The sequence below is a fragment of the Atractosteus spatula genome, chromosome 21 (assembly GCF_055471065.1).
Source record: "Atractosteus spatula isolate fAtrSpa1 chromosome 21, fAtrSpa1.hap1, whole genome shotgun sequence".
Taxonomy (NCBI): domain Eukaryota; kingdom Metazoa; phylum Chordata; class Actinopteri; order Semionotiformes; family Lepisosteidae; genus Atractosteus; species Atractosteus spatula.
Window position 1 is genome coordinate 561,151 of NC_142726.1, and position 25,267 is coordinate 586,417.

General features: G+C 35.5%; 1 protein-coding gene across 1 annotated transcript in view; it reads right to left on the reverse strand.

Moving 5' to 3' along the window:
• The window catches only part of wwox (WW domain containing oxidoreductase), a 381,937-nt gene that overhangs the window by 126,017 nt on the left and 230,653 nt on the right, over positions 1-25,267 (reverse strand). The gene's annotated exons all lie outside the window — the stretch shown is intronic.

Consider the following 25,267-nt stretch of genomic DNA (forward strand, 5'->3'; position numbering starts at 1 on the left):
TTTACCATTATGTTTCCTAACCCTAAAACAAAACTGTTCAGTTCAGTCAAAAACTGAAAACCGAGCTCCTTTATGATAAATATATCTCCATTATTGATCTTAAAATAGAAAATGTCTAACACTTCAACAAGTCTGTGGTGCTTAGGATATAGGGAAGAGTTCAGGTTTTTGAGATGGAAAGCAAATCTAAAAGATCAAGACAAAGAGAGATAAATTCATTCCTCTTTTCAGTGTTTTTTTTTCTGAGAAAGCTAAATATTAGTTTACTAATAATAAGACTCCTATTACAAGCTGGGTTTTTGACAAGAGCAGACAGACATATACTATATAAACATATGCAATAACAGAAACAGCATATTTAAAAATAAAACTTATGTATTAAGTAATGTTATGTTTTTGCAGAATTTTGATTAATAGATCATTTATGACAGACTAATTCACCTCGGTAGTGAGAGTATTGGCAGGGCACAGATAAATGATAGTTCTTAATCTGTTGAATGTTGAAAATCTCATGAAAATCAAGAAAGACAAATACAGAAAGGCATCAGTGTGCTTTGCTGATGAGAGTGATGGTGCCACCTGGACTAAGCTAACATGCTATCATTTGCTGTTTGTAACAGACACAGGCAATCCTGGTACCGATGGGTTATGCAGATTTCCTAGATGTGTATGGCTGGGATAACGTGTTAATTGTTTTCATAGGTGGCCCATTAGGCGTTTTAGGTTATTAAGAGCTGAGTTAGAATAAAAAGCCTGCAAACACACAAGCACTCCAACATTAGAATTGCCTGTCCCTGGTCTTTGGTGTTCACCACCAGTTTCTACAGTAAATACAACCCTTCAGTGATGAACCAGGAATTACAAGTCAAAACACCTTGTCAGTACCAGACAGGTGGACCAAGTGTGATGGTCCTGACAGGAGTGTCTAGGACACTGCTTCAGATATTCAGTTGTAATGATGGATGGCACGGCAGCATTGTCCTACGTTGATTTAGTCCTAGGAGGTAACTTCCTACCTTTCTAGAGGGCTCACACTTAACACAGCGATACTCCAGATAAACAATGTGCATCTTCATGCTGTTTGTTTATAGTGGAAGTACACTTGCCAGACTTCAGCTCCATTGAACATTTCTCAGATAAGCTGAGAAAACATGTGCATCCTAGAGCTCAGTCACTAGTGAAAAAGCACATGCTTGTCAAGGCAAGAGGAATGGGACACATTCACAAGACGGCATCTAACAGCATTCTGTGTTGGCCACACACATTTCTATCCTCTGGCTTTCACTTTAGATCTCCTGTTGATTGGAAATGTTAATTAGTTTAGGAAACTTGCTTATCTCATGTCTGTTCAAGAAAATGTCAGTGCACTGGCTGCAAGACATTTATTTTACTTTTTTAACTTTGTCATTTTCCTGGTTATAGCATTGTAAACTTGATGCAGATATAATAAACGTATTTTGATGTTCAGCATGTAGCAGTTACAGAACATATTGTAAGTTTTTTTTATGAAATATTCAGCTTTATAAAAGCAAACAGCAAAAACAAGATAAAAAGATTCATATTATGAGTCTTGTAATATTGGTTTGCGAACCTTTTAAATAATGATACCAGATCCTGGATGGCACAGTGGCACAGTGATTAGCATTCCTGCCTTGCAGTGCTGGGGCTCTGGGTTCTATCTGGTTAGCTTTTGTACTGTATGTTCTTACCATATTTGCAAAGACATTCTGGTACAGTAGGTTAATTAGCTGATTATTTCAATTAATTCTACATTAATAAAATGTAAGTAACTTTAGCAGGATTATACATAAAAACAGTGATTATCTGACTTTTATTAATGCCTTTCACATCAGCTTTATGTAGTTTACTATGCATGTAGTTCAATATGCACTGCATCAAGCTTATAACAATCAAGCAATATCATTTAAGAATGTGTTTTTGACTGAATGTTGCTGACTTAATTGAGGACTGGGTTGCTGTATTGTGAGAGATCTGAATCATTCATTAGAAGAACAAATTTGAGTCTGTTTGAGGGCAAGATCAATAGCAGTATCAGATTTTCAGTAGGTATGTTACAAGGCTTAAATGTGTTGAAAGTAGTTTTAACATCCATTTTCCTACACCTAATTAGCTTCAGTATTTTTTCCACTGTCTCTGTTTCCTTGACGGTTTTGTTTTACAATGTTGACATTAGCTTCTTTTCCTTCATAATTCCTCTGTATTGTTTTATTGGGTTTCAGTGGCCTTTTAATGCTACTTAGCAAGAAATTGTGTGTTTAAAAAATATTTGTTTAGATACTAAACAAAATAACTGTCAAAAATACCATTATTAGTATCCATGTGACTGTGAATTATTTTCAGATTTTTTCAAACTAAGGTGTACAGGTAACTTCAAAACAATGTATATACCTTTTGTGCATATAAAATAATAGACCCCCCAAAATAATTTTTGCTGTCAGTTTTGTTATATTCTGCATCGATTGCTCTTTGACCAAACAGCTCTCAGCAAGCAGTCACAAAACCTTCAGCCCTCCCAAACATCAGTTTAATTAAACCCCAGTAAATGTAGAAAAAAAAGGTATTATGGTCCCAAAGCTTCAGAGAATTAACAGGTTGACACATCTTTCGGTAATCTGCGAAAGATACTTTTACAATCAAGCCTTTTTGAAACTCCAGTCTGCCCTTGATGGCCCTGCACCATCTGCATTAATCATGCAATGTCTTTCAGTGCCTCTAGCATTTTACTCAACAGTTACAAACAGAATGAACTGATCTTCTTGTCATTAGATTTTTTTTTTCTCCAGAAAATATTTATTTTTGTCTGTAGATTTCAGTACTTTAATAAATGGATACCTGAATGAATTTCAAGATTTCAAGATAATGCAGTATTTTCAAGATCTGTCTGGGGGAATCACTTTACCTGGGTTGTGGTACAGCAGCCAAACATTAGAACTCCTGCCACTGATTCCCATAATTTCCCTCCACAATCTCCTTGGTGGGTTTTCATTTCTGGGTGAGAGAGCTGAAAAAAACTGAATTCCATCCCTTTGCTTCCTCTTCAAGCATAAAGAAAATGAAAAGGCTTGTTTTTTTTTACTCTGCTATCACACAGCCTGGAGGTTTATATGACCAAATTAGTGCACATTGATCAGACAGGCTTTAGTAAAGACTGTCTGGACTCTGATAACATTCACTTTTCTCTGTTTTATACAGAAGACTACATATAGTGCCACCCTCTGTGTCATTTTTTCAATAGTCATGGAGAAGATATTTAATCATCTTAAATGGAATACCTATGGTCAGTTCTGTATTATTTGCATTTTTGGGAAAGGTTTAATTAAAACATGAATATTTTCTACACCTGCCCTTCTGCAATGGTGTTTCAGTGGTGTTAGTAATGGAATGCCACTTTTAATATTTGTTGTTTGCCTTTGTAAAATTGAGCCCAGACTGTTAAAATAATACTTCTAACCCTATTGTTGTTAATGATACTTAACTTTGTACTGTATATGACATTATACAGAAGACATATGGTAATATGTAAATATATTTTTTTTTAATACTTGCCTGATTTGCCAAAAACGTGAGATGATTTTTCTGCTTTCAAAGGGGTTTAAAATTAATTATTCTAAGCCTGCATTACTGCTATTAAACTCTGCATCAGAAAAAGTTAACATACCTTCACTGCTGGTCAAACGCTTTAGATAACAACAGTGTAAAATTTACAGTATTTATCATTACACATCACATTAAACAACTTTTATATGATTCTCGTTTCTCTCGTTCAATACATTGAATTCTAGAATTATAAGGGAAAGGGAATTGACCTCATATTAAATGTTCCACTCTTTCAGGGGTAAAAGGTCTGCAGGAGCTCTGGTGCCGCCAAATTTTCAGTTTGATTTCTACATTTTGATTTGTGTTCATTGCTTGTTTGGTTGAACCCTGGCCATCCTGTCTTTTGGAATTATTTGGAAAAAATCTGGTACTGGCATATAAAACGTCAAGATCTGACTTATACGCAGGTAACTCTTAGATATTGTAGATTGCTTTTTGGCCATAAAATTAATATTAACATTTAATAATTAAGACTTGGGACTTGGGCGAATTAAGCGCGGGAGAGTGTAATGCATACGGCCTCCATTGCTTGTGAGAGCTGGCTTACCAGATCGGTGACGTCACCGCACTTCCCTGTGAATAGCAGGGGCCTCAGCCACCGGGCTGACGGGAGATTTCCCTTTGGCTCAAGAGGTTGGGTCCCTGTTGAGTGACACCGGAGGCCCGGGTTCGAGTCCACGATGGTGGGGGGCCGACCTGATGCGGCAGTGGCGAGGGCGCCCACGTGAACCCCGAAGCGTTACAATATATTTTGTATATACACATATCTTGCATATGTATTTTGTCTAGAGAAAAGCATTTCCCTGTAACATAATCATTTAAAGTCGCATTTCTCAAAGACATACAGTAACTATAAAGCTGAGCTGGCAGTGGATGCATTTTCAATGATTTCCTGATTTAAAGTGCTTCAGTACTACAGTATCTTCAAACCAATTGCATTTTCAAAACACACAGAAAAAAATTCTTTCCCATACTGTATATTGCATCTAAGATAGATTTTCAAAGGTTAACATGCCAACATTTACAGTACATGTGTTAAGTGACATACTCATGACTCATTTACTTTTTTCTGTGTTCGTATACATCTTCACCTAAATTTGTTCCGTGTCACATTCTGTACAATTAGCAGCGAGCTAATGAATATATCATTGCTATGTTTTTATACAGTACATTGAATTTAACTGTGCATCTTAATTGCTGGCAGGCTGTTTCGTGCCATTCCATTCCATTCCAGTGTTCTTTACAATTTCAAATGTCACTATACGTTGCTTCATGTCAGTCAAGCAATGTCAGCACATGGGCAGAATGAAAAAATCTCGTCCAGGCAGCCGCAGGCTCTTTCACCACCCATCAGCTGCACACATGAACAGAGAGGAGGGACATATCATAAATTCAGCATAGTGTTGTAAAATCCAAATGGAACTTGCCTCCCCACTGACTATCTTACTCATCCTTTTAAATGACAATAATAATTAACGGCATTAAAGCTTATACTTCAGAGCCTCTTAAACAGCAGCAATTTACACATTTTATGGCTGTATGAAAGGTTAGCCTATTGCTATATCTGCATACAGTACAGTGCTTGCCAGTATTACGACTTCCAAACTTGGGATTTGTAAATCTCGATGATCTGGTGCTGTTATCTGTTTAATAAAAAGCCCACAGCAAAATTCTAAAAAAAAATAAAATGTCTAAAGGCAAGATTTTAGTGCTTGAAGCCTCACATATAGACCAGTATGGTCATATTTAAGAAGACTTAGAGAAATTACTGATCTACCACTTACACCTTAATATGCTGCACCTGTTATCACTCTGTCACAGTTTTTGCAGTTAATCTGAAATTCTAATAAAGACACAGTTCTTTGCTTTAAGGTGCTCTATCATATGTTACTTTCCAGTAAGGTCTTTCCAACAATATAGTTAATCACATATGTATTACAAAATAAAAAGCTGGTTTGTTGGACAAGTTATAATGAGGGGATGTTGTCACTTTATCTTTTAGGAAACACCTTGATATAGTCATCACAAATGAATTACCTAATATTCTCTGTTCTTTTAAAACATGTAAGCTTTCAAAGCTTCATGAACAATCAAAAGCACACAAATATTACTACTAACAAACACAGTTACCAGCTCGTTGCACAGGGTACTGTACAGCTTTCCAATTGGATCCACATTTTGTTATTGACTATTCACATTTCATTTAATATTATATATACTGTAACCACAATCATCATGTGTGACAAATCTCCCCTTAAGGTTGAAGTCCTTATTTAGCACTAGGCAAACAAAAGTGTGAGATTGGTGGGGCTGTAATGTTTTTATAGCCTCTAAGCTAAAAGGAGACTTAGGCTAATAATGCAATTTAAAAACCATAACATTTGTAAGTAAAACAAACACTTAGCTCATGGTACGTTTGAAAATGACAGCAAGATAACCACAGGACTGCTAAGCAGCTTTTATGTGAAGAAGAAGCTGTTTAACTGTAAAGTCATTAGCATTCCAATCAGCACCTCCAGCATGGCTAGAAATATAATTATTAATAAGACAAAATGCCTTTGTCCTGTTGAAGAAACAGCCAATATATTTGATACATTGACATCCTTAATGATGAGCATGAAAAAGGCCAAATACCCTTCACAATCTAACTTATGGTCTCAGCCATTTAATTGCCAAGACGCAAACTTTACACAAGGGACAGAGTGTGAAATGTATACTAGCTGTTGACTAGACGGGAGAATGAGGGGAAGCAGACTGGATTTTAGTGGCTGAAGTGGCCTTGTGTTGAAGCAGAGATTCAGCATTTTTATTATTCAGCTATTGTAGTTCCTCATATGTGCTCTGAATAGTTCTAAATACTGTAGATGCTCCAAATTCAAATGGGGGGAGTAGTATGGCAGGTGTCTTTCCCTTGCAAGCTGTGCACGCTTAAGTATCAAGCAGCTTCACATCCCACCTCCTGGCTCAACCTTTTTAGACAGTTTTGCTTTCACTACAATGGCTCCGTGGGCAGAGGATGCTATCTGCATAACATCCTCATTTCATAGCTGGCCCACTCACTCACTTCTCTGTGGGACTGTGCACAAGTTACTTCAGCAACGGTCCACAAACCCACAATGTCTTTGTTTTGAGAGCACATACTGTACACATGTACTCAGGCACATCTTCCACTATCACAGTGCCCGGAGTTTCAAAAGACAGAGGGGTAGACCTGCAAACACAAAACTTGGCATTTTGAGCACAAGAATAGTAATAATTGATTGTGAATTATTGTAAACTGTTTTTTATACAAAAAAAAACTCATAACCAGACATGTTTCTGTGCATTTCAAAATAAAATTATTTCATAATTAAGTTTTAAGTTCCGGGTAACTTTACATGTCTCCTTCTTCTGCATGATTCTCAACTAAACGTGTGCAGATGTTGTGAACTAAGACACAGTTACAGATGTCTCAACTCTTTGGATTTAAGAATACACATTTTGCTTTGTTTCTTTTGGAAAACCTAACAAAATGGTGGGTACTACTGCTAAATGACAGGTTAATCTATACTCTTGAGTTCTTTTTTTCAACAATTACTCAGAAAGCAAGTTCATAAGAACAAACACCATTCAGCCTATTAATTTCAGTAAGCCAATTAGGAGTTTTGAAACCTATTAGCCGGAGAACAGGAAAGTGTGGGTCGATGTGAGCACTTTCTAGACCTATGAATCACCAATCTTCTTCAGATTCCGATTCACTTGTGTAGGAGCTTTCTCAACTAATGGTTCTTTAGGATTGAGATAATTTATGTGACTAATTTCTTTTTTATTCAGACTATTGTGACAGGATCCCAGTAGGGTTCAAGCTTCAATAAGTACGTTTATTTAAGACCAGCATTGTCCTGTATACTCGATACAGGATTTTCTTCTTTAGAGGCTTATATAAAAACGACAGAGCCCAAACCAAATGACAATACAAACTTAAGTCAGTCATTCTATGAGTGCCATTTCCTATTTTAACTTCCATATTAAAGTTTGTAGTGAATTTGTTTAAACTTTGTTTAATCAGGTACATGAAATTATAATCAACATTTTCTTCTTGACGGACAATTTACCCATAATATTAAAAAAGCTCAGTGGAAACTACAGTACAGTAAGTATGTAACTAAACAGTGAAACATGATGGCCAAGAGTTTTAGCCTGATACGTACAATATACAGATCATGGACAGTCCTAAAATTTTAACATTAACATAGACATAGACATGCAGAAAGAATTTTAAGCATTTCAGACTTACTATTCTATTTACAGTACAAATTCTTTATCTTCTCAGTAAAACAGAACAGATCTTGTGAAATACAGTATGTTTATGCACAATCATTTGACAGAGAGAAGGCCAAAGTGCATGTGGAGGAAAATAAAAATATATTTTCTTAACATTAATACTAATAAATACTGTATACTGTATCTAACTATAATATTATAATAAAATAGTTACATACTGTATATATAACTTATACAGATGTAAAATTACGAGACAATGCATGAAATCCCAATTTGCATGATTAATGATCCTCCAATCATTTACATGAATGATTTTCCACAATCGTGGAAAAAAAAAAAAATAAAAAATATTTTTTTATAGGTTATTCTGTAAGATGCTAAGTTTCTTTCATATCCTTTCATAAACTAGATCTATACAGCTTTACTGTGCAGTAACAAAAAAAAAGTGTTATTTAATATGAATTGATTCAGATTTCTTTTCCATTCACATCTATAAAAATTTTGCTGAGTAGTTATTTTTTCTCAATTTAAATAGCACTGGTGTTCTGATTGAAGTCCAAAATAGTAGGTTACTTGATCATGTGCATACCATTCAAGCATGTGTTAAAGTAATTTAAGTGTATTTTCCTGCTTAAATATATACATTTGATTAGGATTTTAAAATATTATTATACCATTGTCACAAGGCAACTGAGCTGTGTTTAAAGAATTATTGGATACATACACCACAAATCCAAATATAGCCTAGCATATCATAAATCATTATTGCTCAGCTCAGTGGCAAATGTATGCATGTAATGTTCAAGGGTCTTTTGGGAACATTTATATTAATGTGAATATTATAGTCCTGGCATTCAGATTTTTAGCATTACACTAAATGCTGCATATGGAGTTCTAAACATTAAAAGAAAGCACTTGATGTTCATCAGTATTTGTGTACTGTACTGTATATCTATTAGAAGAGACACCATTTGGTTAGGGTATTTGTCATGAGCATGCAGCTGTAATTGCTTATAGGCATGAATCTTAATTAGGACTTGTCCAATCACAATACTACAAGAGATGGTACACTCTTATGATTTCAGATTTTTGTACTTAGAAAATCAAAGTTAGTAGCCACAGACAGCTTACTGCACAGGGTTCACACACTTATACTGCACAGCTTCCTACTTGACCTTCTTCATTACTTAATTCATTTCTAAATGTATTCATTTATTAAAAAACACTTGTCATTTAGCTTAAAACTGCGTGTGCTTCACTTTGATTACAGATTTCACTGAAATCTGACTTTCAAGTCTTGCTATCAAAATCAAACTCTCCCACAAAGGACTTAATTTCACCTTCTGCTAATATTTAATTCCGCTGGATTACAAAGTGTTGCTATCTCCTCAATCTCCCAAATCTTTTGAAATGTAAGACATATGATACATAAGTAACACTTTTTCCAACCTACAGATTTGGTTAAGATAACCCTCAACAATGTGGATGCCTGATTGGTGTGAAATGGAACATCATGAGATACTGTATATGATGGGAGAAAAATGTAAAACTTTAAAATCACATTGTGATACAAACCTGAAATAAAATTTCAAGGCAAATGTGCAAAATAGGTACAGTATGAACAGAAGTACTGTACTCAAAGTTTAAAGATACAGAAATATTAGAGACAATAAGATATACAGGTAAGTGAATGACAATGTAAATCATCACAGTAATAACTGCCATTCAGCAGTCAGAGAAAAAAAGTGCATTATATAATATACTTGAATTAGGTACTTGGGTAGCTCAAATGACTTCTGTGGTAAGATATAATCTGCCACTAAGTAAAACAGTAAATAGGAATCATATACTGTACAAATCTAATCTTAATACTGTACTTTTAATTTGGGAACTGACAGTTTAAGTCGCATGTAACTCCTTTTTTCCCCACAACCAGCCTGTTTACCATGTGTTTATAGTTCAGGACCAGGCTAAACAACCTGTACTTAATAATTAAATGTAAAAGGAGCCCATTTAAAATCAACAACCATGATCTACAATAGGGAATAAAGGCTTTCAAAAAACTCAATCAAAAGCTTCTTTCTAGACAAGAAACACTCTGAGGTTAGAAGCTGTTTGTCTGCCACAAGTCACCCAAGTCAAACAAGTCTGCCTACTGGAGTCAAGTGGGAACAAATGCAAGAAGACCACAAGGGAGTCGATGCGAACGTTTCCCATGTCACACAGACATAAAAAACATCAGAAACACCCACTTTTTACCAGGCCTTCGACCAGTTAACTTGCTCATGACCCGTCACAGCACCTGCGGTTCTGACACTGGAGAGGAGTTAATCAACACTGAACAATAATAAGATATAATACCTGGTGAAAATCTACACGGATCATATTGTTGCTGAGGGAAATAGAGTAAAGGTAAGGTCAGTTGAGCGTTATAAAAAAAACAACATTTTTAACCTACAAAAAAGAAGTATTGTTCATGTGTGATCTTCAAGATTGGATATGTGTGCAAAAGAAGCCACTGCAAAATGTATATTAATGACACTTAACACATACTTTTGACCTTTGTGTTCAAACACTGCTACTTCCTTAAAGTGATCACTGCTCAACAGTATGGAAAGTCTGAAATACTCATTTACGGGATTTTTTTGTAATTTCCTGTGCATTGTACGGATACCAATGATGAATCGAAATACACTGAATTACCTAAGTAGAAAGCAACAGTGTTTGACTTGTTTTAACCATGACAATGACAATTTAAAGTCAAGGTTCTCAAAAAGAAATGTTGACATTTAAATCCCAAACAGAAACAGTTGAATGCTGACATTTCTGACAGTGGTTTATAGAAAAAAATAGAGCTAAGAAAGTAATTAAGACGGAATTATTCTTTTCAGCCTACAATTCAAATGGCTTTTGCATTTGTGCAACTTCTTATCATTAAAAAACTATGCTAATTAGACTGGGAGAAGATGTTCCATATGATTAAGGAAAAAAAAGACTCAAGTCACTTACACATCTGCAGGCAAAACCCATATCTGACAGATGAGATTAGTTTTAATGATAGTTTGCAAGTATAAAGTCCTATGTTCCCTTTTTATTTTGAATTCTTACGAAAAATAATCTAGGTAAGTGAGAGAGTCATTTACGTTCATCACTTTCCATTTACTTTTCCTTTTGATTTCCTTCAGCCTACCACTTAAAAGTGAGGTTGTGTGACTAGTAGTCGTGTGTCACACAATATACGTTTTTCAAATAAATGACTGCAATGTATCACACATAAAGATGAGGTGGGTTAAACAAAATAGTTTTTTATATTTTTCTCTAGAGTAAGGGCTCTGGGGTAACGTTTCTCATAAAGGAAAGGTAAAATGGAAATGGATACATTTAGTCTTGTTTCAGGGGCAGCTTTGTAACCCCAAAATAAACATTGAAAATGCTTTCAACTGGTGAAACCTCAAGATTGCGTTTAGGGTTTAGGTTTAGAGCTTTAGACTTTGAGAAGAAAAGGGAACAAAATAATGGCCTAACAGTTCAACTTTTTAAATCAGATTTTATACAGCTTAGTGATGTGTGCATTTTGATTTTCAGTATTATATGTTGAATATGTTGTTGTAAACCAGCAGACTCAACTACATTTTCACCCGAGCAAACCCACATACTGCACACAGGAAGACCTGGCAAACAGAAGGTGTCACAAGCCTCACAAGATTTGAACCAAGGCTGTGCTAAAATTTTGTTTTTTAAGAGAAAGCAAAAACATGTTTACACAGAAAGCAGTCAGATTATGGACTTTTCTTTACAGAGTCAATTAAGCAGCACATTGGCTCATTAATACAATTCTGAGAGATCAACTTCAAACAGAACTCAAACAGAATTGGTACAGTAGTTCACAACCTAATCAGCTTAAGAAACAGAGAAGCAGAATGGGACAGAATAGATATGGAATTAGTGAAGAATGGATAGTAACAGTTTAAAGAGATTCTTCCTGAAGCACAGAATAGATTTATCCTATGGAAATAAGTATATCAAAGGCTATAAAGCAGAGGCCCATGTGGTTTAGTAAACTAGTTAAGACAAATTTAAGGAGAAATAAAGCACTTTGTACAATTATTTGAAAAAAGAACAGGATCTACTGTACTAATAAAAACTAATATCATGAATTGCAGGCACAGGTAAAAAAGAAATTAGAAAAACATCAAGGAAATAGGAATATTGCAATGGAGACTAAAATTAATAATGAAATCAACAAAATACTTTTGATTTTATGTTCAATTTTAAATAGTGTCAGCAAAGAAAAACTGTAATTTGTGAAGCACCACAGTGATCTATATTTGGTTCATATTTATTTACTTCCATATTTTTAGCAATTATCTAGTTTTTGGTATTCAGAAAACTAGTGAAGTTTGCAAACAAAAACAAAATATTAGGGTTATCAAAAGAATTCAAGAGTGGGTAAACAGTTGGATGATGAGAACAAAACATTAAAATGCAGATGACTGCAAAACCACACGTTGCACTGGGCCATCTTACATCTCTTCCACAGTCTGTTGTATCCCCTACAGTGCACAGGTACAGTAGTGCGCAATGCGAACCAGCCAAGAGCATTGGCAACCTCTCAACTTCTGTACAATAAAATGGGTTTCTGTTAAAATGATTTTTAAAGAAATGTTAAAAAATGTTTGATGGGCTAGGACAAACTGTTTTGAAAATGTGACAAGTTTTTTTTTAAATTCATAATGAGTAAATGATTTTAATATAATAGAAAATCCTGTTTAGGAATACAAATAAAAAAGGAATTGAAATCATTGTTCAGTAGATAACAATCTGTGAATTGGTTGTGAATATGCATATGTTTCGTTCAGTAATGTACCAATACTGTAGTATTGTACACCTCGTACTATACAGTCCCTACAATATCCCCAATATGCCTCTTACCAGAGAAAATTCCCCACATTTAGTCACACAGGCTAAGTTAACATTCTTACAGTCCCTGCCCCCCCTATTTCCATGGAGAAAAACCCCATATAAGTCATTTTGCTATAAGAAGCCCTTTACTGGTACCTAACTGTATAGCGGGGACCCCTGTAGCACAGGTTGCTCTAGGTATCTGAGTACAAAATGCCTTTCAGAGCATTGCTGTTTCTCCATTCAACAAGAAAGGTGAAGCCTAAACTCGGGGTTCCAGCTGACTCTGATCACAGCTATTTTATTTCATCTTGAGTACCACTAAGCCTTACGACAAGATAGCAAACTGAGAGCCCTCCAAGAGCAGTATAAAACTGAATAATAAATGTCTCACTTCTTAACAAATATGTTTATTTTGTCCTTAGCTTGCTCTCTCTTTCTCCTTCTGACTCTCATCCTGACAAAAGTCGCTGGCCAAGAGATGACCTTTGATTAAATGTTTACAAAAAGGGGGCAGCTATGCGGGATAAAAAGAAAAACATCCTAACCATCCTCTGTCTCCTCAAAAACGGAGACGCCATAATCAAGTGCCAAAGCAATTTACTCCCCTACAATAAAACATGGACTCCTAGGTTTACAAAAATAATGGTTGAACCCAAGATAGCCTCAGGGGAATACATTTCCACCCCCTCATTCTTGAAATGACTTTATTTAACCAACTGCACATGGATACTTTCAGAAACATTGAAAAACTAAAAAAGTTACAAAAATGCAATGAAAGTATGTGATAGGTTATCTGCTTCTGGGCTTATTTTTCAGCTTCAGAGAGATTAATGCCATTTGAAAAAGTCAACTGATATTTTTGCATATCACAGAAACAGCTCATACAACTTCTCATCACCTAATTTCTACCCAACTAATGAACTGCTTTAAAAAAAAGTAAATGAATGTGGGGGTAAGATTGAATAATGATAATTCAAGGCAGCAAAGGTCAAACTTCTATCCTTAATCACACTAAATTTTGTATTAAAATTGTAACTTTCATGACATCAATTACTCACATTCTAATACAGATGATTAATAGTATGCATTATAGCTTCCTCTAATACAGAGCACTTCATGTGACTAACCTAGGGTCTTCACAATGAAATATAATTAACTATAATAACTAATAATAATAAACTTATGTGATTATTTGTTAGTGCTAGCTTCTCCATGACATATTTTTTTATGAAACTGCAGTATTCCCTGCTCTTAGTGCTTCTGTAACACCTTAACTTTAAATTAAACAACAAAGTATTTTTATTTCCATCAAAACAAGTACCTTATATTTAAAAATAATGTAAAAATTAGCACCTAGAACTTGTGCTCTGTGCTCTGTTAAAAGTTATAAAATTAAAATGTTAATACAGAGAGCAAGTCACAGAAAATCTGGTTAAGGAAAGCAGATCACATAAAAAAGGTTTTCTAACATGACTAAAGATGCATGTCACCCTGGCTCTGATCCACATTAGTCCTAAGATGGATCAAAACCAGGGACCAGAGATACAGATAAAGGGTTTAATGCTGTGACACCAAAGGTATTTCAATGTTTTATTTTTTAACTTTTTTTCAGTAACCTGAGGTTTTTTATTTTATTTTTCTGCTCTCAGTGACACAGAATGTTCAGTCCTCAGAAATAAAACTATGAAAAACCTTAAAGGTAATGAGAATAGCTTTAAAATCAATTCTGAATTTGAATGGGTGGCAGTGGACAAATTACAGCATAACTGTACAATGTTGAGCACAGCAAAAAAACAAATTACACTTTTTATAGAAAATATAAACATCAGTTTACCACCACAGTAATATCTCCAGACTATGTCCTACTGTATGTTGTCGCTAACTATTTCTGAAAAGCTGGTCACTTTTTTCTTCTCTCATATTAGTTACTGTAATTCCCTGCTTGCTGGGTATCAAAGTCCACATCCACAACCTTCAGTATTACACTACTCCTATCCTGGAGTCCTTGCACTGGCTTCCTATCAGGTCTTGTGTTGTACAGTATAGTCATTTTTTAAGTAACACTGTAACTTAAATTAGCATTAAAACAAAATGTAAATTATTTTTAATTTGTATGTAAACATGAAAAAAAATTGCATTCTCAACAGACAATACAATAAAGTGTTTTTTATATAGCCAGCTGTGAAACAGCACCAGGGTGTCATGTTTGCTCTAGTAACTCTACCCTTCATGTTATTCCTACTTTTATCATTAATAATAATTCAATATGTAGCTTGATATATAAAATTAATGAAAAGTCAATATAACATTATTTAGTATTTTATTATTACATGTATTTATTAAAGAGTCTATTTTTTGTTAAAAGTACAATTTGCACATTGGCCAGAAATCAAACTCGGACCTCACTGTGGAATTTTACCACTGAACCGCTAGTGCGTCACTCTTCTTGGAAGAGCTAAATTAAAAATTACAACTGTTTCATTTTCCATTACACTGTAAAGAAGCATCATATACAGTATATAAACAAATAATTAAAATTACTGATGTTATAATTGAATGCAGAGGAAATTAAACCAAACGGACCCACAGTGTTTGAAATGAAACTAAAAATGCTGAATGGAAACCTGCATGAAATTACTGAGAAACACACGATAAAACATTAAAATCAAAAATATTTCGTCCTAAATTATTGTGGCGCTGTTGTGGCGGAAGTGTTGTTTCCTTAAAGAAAAACCCTCTATACCGTGCAGCACCAGTGTAATTTACAGTACACAACTGTAAGTAATTCTTTGAAAGCCACTACTAACCTTTTTTTTTGTTATGTGCATACAGTATTTGCTTTTAAATACAATGTTTTTAAGCTACTAAGTCTAATTATTTTTAACAATTAAAGTCTACAATAAAATTATCTGTTGTAGTTATAACTAAATATAACTATTGATAAACAATTTCTAATTCTGCACACTCTATGTAATTTAAAAAAAATGTTAGTGTTACTGAACAGTATAATTGGCCTAGAAAAGCACTAAGGGGCAGATACCACCCCAAGTCCAGAATTGAACCCAGAGTCACAGAGCTACACGACAGCAGTGTGAAATAATTTGATGCTGCACTATTCTGTGAAACTGCAGAGTGGCAGAGTGAATTCTTAGTGTACTGCAGGTGTGTGTGGATGTCACATAAATCTTATTTTAATAATAAAAATTAAATAGGAACAAGTACAGGTTTATTCCGTGCTGAAAAGAGAAGAAAGGAAACCCAACTTTCGGCTGTAGAGCCTTCTTTGAAGAAGTTTCCTTTCTTCTCTTTTCAGCATGGAATAAACCTTTACTTGTTCCTTTGCAGCCTACGCATCCTGACGCAGCTACCTACTTTAACTACTATAAAAATTAAATGTTTATTAAATGTGTATGTTCACCCTGTGTTTGCGTGGGTTTCCTCCCACAGTACAAAAACATACTGATAGATTAATTGGCTTCTGGGAAAACTGAAACAGGTGTTAGTGTGTGTGTTTCTGTGTGTGCCCTGAGATGGACTCAGACCCTATCCATAGGTCATCCTGCCTTATGCCCTTTGCTTGATGGCTTCCACATTATCCTGAAATAGAAAAAGCAGTTATAAAATGGATGGATAAGTAATATATTTTATTTCAATTGCAAAATGGTTATGGATGTTTAACAGTTGGCTGTTTAATATTCAATATTCTTAAATGTAGGGGCTGACCTATCACCACCACACTTACAACAAATCTCTGATTACAACAGGAAATAAGCTAGATCAAAGTCTATTTAGAGTCGAGTAACAGCAGAATTAAATAGGTGGCTGTAGAGTCCTTCAATACCCTCCAAATCATTATAAGAGCCCAATTAAGTCCAAAATAGATGCAATGTGAATGATTTAGTAGGTAAGCACAAGAGGACATACATATTCTTAAATATTTACTCCTGAGAATACTGTTTAATACACATTTAAGAGTGAAGCATACGGAAGCCACTTCAACACATACAGTGTGCATTTGTGTATGTGCATGTTTTAATATAAAGGCATGTTTGTGCAGGTAATAGCCTAAGATTTATGCTCTAAAGTTACCACCAGGTACCAGTTTCACACAGCTTAGGCAAGCCGCTTTAACAAAGCAGGTGCTCTCAAGGTAAACTGGCAAGTTTAAGCTGTACCAATCGACACACCACTCTTATCTCACTGACAGTTTTATTCCCTTTTATTTCCCCCAGCTGCTCTTTTTATGACCAGCTGACTGTGCATTCATGTTGAACAATATTAAACATGTATAAACTGAATTATATATCACATCATACAAGCCTTTCAAATTGCTTAAATGGTATACAAAGCCTTCTGAGGCCAGAAAAGGGGTATCAAATCCACATAATTTACAAATGGAAATCAAAATGGAAATATCACATTTTGTCTGTAATAAGAGCCCAGAATCTGTCTGTTTACCTATGGATACATTTTCTTTTTATTTCTTCCTTTCTCTTCCCACAGAGTAGCCAGCACAATTAAATGTTTTCTGGCCACAAGTGAACAAAACATCAGTCAATAAGTTACAGTAATGTGAAATGTTCATGTATAAACATAGACTTCCCACTCTTGGGTTCCAGTACAAAAATAAATTAAAAAAGGTCTGATTGCTATGCAAGAAAAAACAATGGCCTACACCCTTAAGCTAACCAATATAATTAATAATGCTTCTGGAAGCTGTCCTAAAAAGAGAGCCACTTGTGTTCGTGGTGTACAGTAATGTCCCTATTAGAATAGGGGACAGGAAACTGTCAGTGATTAATGTACTATTGTTGTTGCATCCATATCTAGCAAGAGCCATACGCTTATCGGGCCTGTAGGCCTGGGCCTTAACAGGAGCCCTATGACCTGGAATAGCCCTAAATCTCAGCGACTTCAACCTTTAGACAGATAAGGCTGCCATGCTTGCCTGTGATCAGTCCCTTGCCTAAATGAGTTAATCTTGTTTTCCAGATGAATTATGCTTTGTTTCCTGCGGACTGCGATTAGGAATAAAGATATTATGTTAACACGGACCGGGGGGGTCTGTGATCCTTTTCTTTCTCTTCACTGACTTAAAGTTTTGTGTTCAAGAGAGCATATTGTTTGAAAAATAAATAGCAACCTGCAAATCTATTTGAATACTCCTTTGAATCTGTAATTATGATCTGTTGCATGTATAAACACAAACTACTTCCACATCAAAACAGACAAAGTACATTCTAAATATGCTGATTCTACAGAAGCAAATTAACCACAGTACAAGAAGGAAACAAATGTTAATGTTAAATTAGAAAGTTGTCTTTGCTGGTGTTAACATGAAAATATGAGATTAGTAAAATTACAAGTAGGAGTTTTTAATTATTGTTTGGAGGAGGAGGAGGAGGAGGAGGAGGAAACCAAGGTCTCCCTCACCACTGCTACTCTAGCTTGCAGATTTCTGTGATGTCACTTCCTGAACAGTAGCCCCCTGTAGCTCCTTCTGGTCTAACATCTCTCTCTGCATCGGGCTCCTGACTTCCTCTTCCTACGGCCAGGTGGTCAGCTCTCAGCCAAGCAGGTAAACCCACTCCTATTTGAATTTTGGTCCGAATTTTATAACCAAGAATAAAGGCACTTCCACACACATGAAAAAAATGCAAAACTCTGTTTTATAGAAGAAATGTTTTCAAGCATAGATAAAAAATCCCTATTTTACTGTAATTTATGGAACAATCTGCGCTAATTAGACAATTTAAATAAAAACATGATAATAATTTGTGGAGGTGTCCTAATACACCTGCCCATAATTGTCTATAAAAGTAAAAAAAACGACAGGAACAAAGTGGACGCAGCTCTATTATAAAACCTCTTCTCGGAGAATAGCCAACAAAGTAAGTCAGGTGCTTCATCATTCTCCAGCATAGCTGCGCAGACATTCTTTCAGTCTTCGCTTCCAGTGACAGAGAGCAAGAGGCCATCTTAATTCTAAACTTCCACTTAGCCTACATGACAAAATGATTTTGTAGGCCTATCTTCCTTTCATTGTTTAAAAGATAATTTCAGAGATTTTTTTTCTTACCATGTTGATTAAAAAGGGGAAATCTGCATTAAAAAAAGAAAATGCTATGGGTGTGATTTATTGTGATACTAGTGATACCAGCACACTAGCACCAAGGTTACATTGCTATTCTAGTTCTGACACATAATTGAGCTTGCCATTTAAGCACTATATAAATAGTAGACAATATAGTTTATTAGTAATTATTAATAAAATAATACTAATAGCCCATTGTGTAAAAAAAGAATCCTAAATTTAGCTTCTACTTCTTTTTCCATAAAGAACTATAGTGCTAACAGTGGCATATGGAATATGTCAGTGTCTGAAATGAAGCGGTTTGGTTTCATTGGCCTGCGACTGTTAAATCTCTGCTGTTTTCCTGCTCATTGCACAAGCAGTCCTGGCTGACTGCAGATAGTCAATAGAAAGAAAATGAACAAAGTGTTTTCAGAGTCTGCCCCGCAGGGCTGAACAACTCTCTGTATCGGAACAATAACAAAACATGTCAGAATCATTATCAGCGCTAAAGATATGATTAAAACAGCACCACGGCTGCTATTTCTTTATATGAAGGATTTTTTTGAAGGAGCCTAGAGCACTGATCTCTGGGGCTGAGCCAAGGGAAACTTAACACTACCCACACTAGACTCGGTATGATAGGTATGAGTATCATTCTAGATATACTTCAACAAGATACTATTGATCACATTATATTTCCATGAATTCTTGAGTGAATAACACACCACACTTTTTGGATGAGTGGATTAAGAACCAATGAAGGAATGTATGGTTCATCAACCTCATTCTGCTCAACATATACAATGTTGACTAGACAGGTACTAGATAATAGATAAGGGTGCAGACTTTCAGATGATAATTTAGTGCACGTTCAGACTTTCAGATGATATTTTAGTGCGTAGTCAGCAGTACTGAATCTGTACATTAATACAGATTCAGTACTTCCAATACATTTATTCTTAAACTGGGGAGCTTGACTTGACTTGACTATACTACACAGTTCCTATCGCCATCACATTCAAAATTAAAAATAAAATGCTACCTATTTTTTCACCTATTTTAGAAGTGGCCAGTGAGATACACCTTTCTACTTGAATATGACGGGTTAGCCCATTGATCAGGCCATATGTTGTGTGCTATTCCTGCAAATGTAGGATGAAAAGCTTGCCTCATCTTTTTAAAAGTACACATTACCAGAGTTCATGAAAATCTCTCCCCAAAAGCTGTACACGTACTGAGCTTCAGTTTGTTACAAAGGATATGGACACACCACATCTCAAAACAAGGACCAGCTACAGTATGTGAGTACTTTTGGTTTTTCTCATAGTGGTCTAGGAAAATTAAACATAAAAACATATATTTATATTATCTCAAAATAATTGCAACATCATTCATTATAATTAATCCTGTCCTGATTTATACATTATAAATCTTGTCCATTGAGATCTCAAGAAAGGATCTTAAACATAAACACTAACTGGGTTAAAAGCAGTATACACCTGGGAGCCTTTAGCTCTAAAACCTGAAATGGATCAGAATGCTGGGGAACAGGAGTCTTATTTCCATCCTTCCGAAATCCTAGTTGATTTGTTTGTTTGCTTGGTCCCTTCATCAGCATGTAAAGCAAGCAGACACTTGTCCTCTGACATTTAACTATCCCCACTTCAGAAAATACACATTTATTTCCCAGAAAATACTTTTTTTTACCTCACATGCCCTTATTCACTTATCACTTAACTGATATGAGTTTTTTTTTGCATGTTTCTGCATGTTTTTAACATAATGAATTGATACACTTTTACTGTAGATACAGTAGAATAAAACACATTTGTATATTTTCTACCAAACAATACATAACGTTACTAAAATTCTTCTTGTGAATATAATGATCCCCTATATATTAGAAAGGCTTTCTCCTGTGCTGGTCAGTTATGCATGCATAGTATGTCCAAGGCAAATTAATCCAAATCAGGCAACAGACTAATGAGCAACACTGTCTCACCTTTAGGGTGACTGCCAAAGAGAAATGACTTACAGAACTAAAGCCTTGCCTCTTAAACCTTCTTTAGCTCCTTTAAAACGCTTTCTGAGAGACAGTATACTAGAGTAATGAAAGAGGGGGATCAAAAAGAAACCCTCCTTCTGAGGAATGGAAGTGAATTACCTCCACTGTTACTACTGCTGTGCTTCTGCATCCCCCACTGTACCCAGATCTCTTTTCTCATTATGAGAAGGGTTACAGCAGGGCAGGGCTGCTGCTCTCCGTGCCCCTGACCAGCTCTGGGGGCCAGGTATTGGAGGAAGCAGATTCAGACCCAGGGGGAACCAGCTGCAGAGAGAGCTCACAGTCCGCACCAAAAACCTGCTGCACTGGAAACCAAATCAGAGCCTTAGTTTCTTCATTCCCTTCTTCAAACGCATGCCAGCTCCCAGGCCTGAAACCTCAGCTGCTGCTGTGCGAGATCAACGTTTGCGCTTTATTAAAAATAAACAGAAAACTACCAGTGTAGCTTTTACAGCATAAAAGTATTTTGACAAGAAATGTTCATATTTCATTTGAAATTTATGAAACCTCAGTGCCTACGGTCCCTAGAGCAGCCCCCATTGTAAATGAAAGTAGCAGGCAGTCAAGATTAATATTATTTTGCCTCATATTGGAAGTGCACTTTAAAGAAAAAGCAGCTCGCTTCATCTGTCTTTTGACTCTGTAGGATGTGGATGGGAACAGACTGCAGCTTCTAAAGCCAGTTTAAAAATATTCAGAAGAGCTTTATTAATTTATGTAGAGGAGAGGTGGCTATCATGTTGTATAAGTAACACATTCAGAAATTCCAGGTTTGGATGTCACTGGATGTCAGTGGCTCCTGTTGTAAATGCTTGTTCCAATATAGATCAGGCACCACTGTCTGTAAGATTTGGTTATACTGTACAAGTGCTCATCAAGGTGAACGATGACAGCCCAGGATGATAGAATCTTTCAACTTTTTTGCTCTTCAACCTAAGTACTGATTTTTAAAGGTGAGTCTACACATGTATAGAATACAGGATGGCACAACACAGGCTTGACACAATCAATCCAGCTTGCCTCCACATCTCTTCTTCAAATGTTTTAACCCTTTCAAATCTTTTGAAAGCTTCAACCAGGGACACAGTAATGATTTCTGACACTCTGGAGCAGAGCACTACCCTGTGTTGTGATACTGTATGTGAAAATGATGGATGTGGTTTGCAGCAAACAGATCCGTGAATAAGAGGCTCAGAAACTGCTCATGTAAACAATATTTGCTCTTCTGTACCAATGTGAGAAGTCTCAGCTGGGAATGGGGTTTCTTCCAGTTCTCACCTGTAATTTAGCCAACAAACCTGATTGTCAGCTTTGAAAGTGAAAGGATGAGCACAGAATGCATGGGTGCAGTGGTTTCTTAGAAGAGAAGGGTAAAGCCGATTTTATTTCTGGGATATAAATCACTTTTAATTTCATAACTACTAGAATTTCATTATTTGAGTTTGAGAGAAACAAGAAGATACCTTTTAAACAGACTGCAAAAGTCTGAAATATATCTGTGTTAATCAGGGTTAATCTTTGCTTTTTCAGCAGGATAACTATATACTGTAGTCCTGCATGCAAATGAATGCCCACTTATGAAAACAAATGTTGGAGGGAGCAGAAATTAAGGAGAGGTGAGACTTCTTTGCATTACCATTATTAGTGAAGAGTTACTATTTGTTGTGCTATGCAGTTGCACTGTCATATCGCTTGTAAATGTCAGGTTTTAAATCTACTCAAAGTCACAAATAAAATGTATCTGACAGTTACATGTTAGTGATACAGCAACTTTAACAAAATAACCTTTTCACACCACAATTTGTTTAACAGAGGCATGGCCATAAACAGCAGGGAGTGAGATGCTCTTGAAAAACAATAAAATACAAGCATTTGGGCAGAACTGGCGCTCAAACGTGCATTAGCAAGACAAAGACTGTTGTTCACCTTGCTGAAGTTCAAAAATGAATCCTTTAAAAAATAATCTGGTTGTGACCTTAATTTACATGAAATTGATCACCCTTTTACATTCCCTTGCTGATGACAGATTAAAACTACGATGATCCATTACTGTACATTTAAAGCACTTTCGTCTTACATTATTTTCAATAATCTGATGCTTCTTAACAGGAAACGGGAAAAAAAGGTCTAGAATTTCAAACAATTCCAGTTCCTCTTCCTTCCACTTCTGTGCATCATGTTCCATTCTTTAAAAGTCTTTGCTAAGTACTGCAAAAGGTTGGCTCTTTAATATTAATTTAAATTAACATTATGGGTATTTATGGGAAATTTAGATAATTTTTACCTTCAATTAACAAACCATACTCTCTAAGTAAGAAAGTAGATGGTACTTTTACCATCCCAATAAACAGTGACATTCATAGCTTTTAATTATTTTTTTTGAGAAATTATTATTATAATAATATATAGCTAATATATATACAGTATATAACTAATAAGGCAACAATATTAACTTTGGCAGCAAATCAAGAGTAAAGCAGTTCTTAATTTTACCAGAAGTAATCAAACCAGCCTAGAATAATCACTTAATACATTAATATACTCTGTCATAAATCTGGAAATAAATATACTGTATAGGCTATTAAGAAACAGGCCAACGGTAAACAATCATACAGATGAAGATTATTATGCTACAGCTAAAGATTTTCAGCTAAATTGAATTTTACTTCACATGATTAGAATGCTTAGCTTCTAATTTTTTATAAAGATTTGTTTCCTGTACCCTTCTTTTTTATCCAATGATTTTAAGAAAAAAAGAAGAAAGGGGGGTGTCTCTATAATTTAAATAGAAAAATCAGCTCATGTGTCATAGGATTACTTTGCCTAGTTCTGCCAGGGATTCAAAGACCAAACGGAACGGCACGACAATTCATTTAAATAAAAGAAGACTTAGCTGAAAGGAGTATAAATGATGAGGAGATGCTTTAAACTGATTTATGCCTTGCAGTAATAAAAGGAGCATTTCTGTTCTCAGCTGTTTAATATGCGAATATGCAGAGCATCTAGCTCCTGACAGCATGTCATTAATAAAACCTTGTAACTGAGCAGAGATACCAATATTTCATCTTTATGAAAATACATGATGATAGTTTTACACTGTATAATTTTTAAAGTTGTACCAATGTGCTGGTACTGTACTGGCACTCTGTAATACATACACTCATAACTCAAAATAGAATCAGCCAATGCTTTTTTATTTTCTGAAACCTGAAACAGACAAGTAGTCTGTTGATTAGTTGTGTAAAATTAGCCTGCATATATGCAGTACATACTGTATAAGTACAGTACTGTACGTGGAACACACACACTGCCACACATTTAATGTGTGTGCAGAGAACATTTGTTAATGTTCCAAGATGAATAACAGGTTTGAAATCCTATGGTTTAAGACAGAGATGTTTTAGTATGAAGAACATGATTACAAAAACCACACAAAGAATTTTAAGACCCACAGAGAATTCTAAAGGAAATAACCCCTTCTGCAGTAAGAAAAATTTAGACAATCTCTCCTGTTTTACAGCTGTCAGAGATTTATCATATACATAACAAATGTTGTGATCCTACATAGTATTTCACATTTCAACAGTTTATAAATGATAGAGAAGACATTCTGTTCTACAAACATTACAGTCTAAGTAAAAGAAAAATACTCGATTGCCTTTCATTTTGAGTTTTTGTAAATGCTTAGTCAAAAACATTTACAAAGTCTACCCAGTGGATGCCTTCAGAATGAACAGTGAAACAAACCAGAGAGCACAAGTGGAAACTACATGGAAGTGCTTTTAAAACTAAGAGCAGGCAGCACTGTGTTATCCAAAGGGTTGTGAGGGTATGGAACGAGCTACACAGCCATGGTGTTGAAGTCAATATGCTGTCTTCTTTCAAGAAACAGCTGGATGAGATCCATTCATTATTAACTACCAAATAGGCGAGATGGGGCAAATGGCCTCCTCCCACTTTGTAACCTTCTTTGTGTTCTTAAATGGCTCTCGATTTGTTACTCATTTTCAGATGACCTTTCGACGATTTCAGATGATTCCATACTTAACCTGCTTGTCATTTTAAATGCTGTGAGCTCCACAATGCCATGCGTAAAGAGTTAGGCTGTTAGTACCACAGTGTTTCAGGAACAGTTAGAAAGGATACTGGAAGCTCCACAGTATCATAAACCTTATAGAAGAGCAATGCACTCTCACTGAACCACTACAAGTGCATAGATGCCTGGAAATTATTGACTGTGTATATGCAAATCAAGGACATCCAACCCAACCCATGTCTGCATTCAGCTAATTGTGCACTGCTGCTTAGGGAATCCTAGGAACTATTAACAAATGACAGCT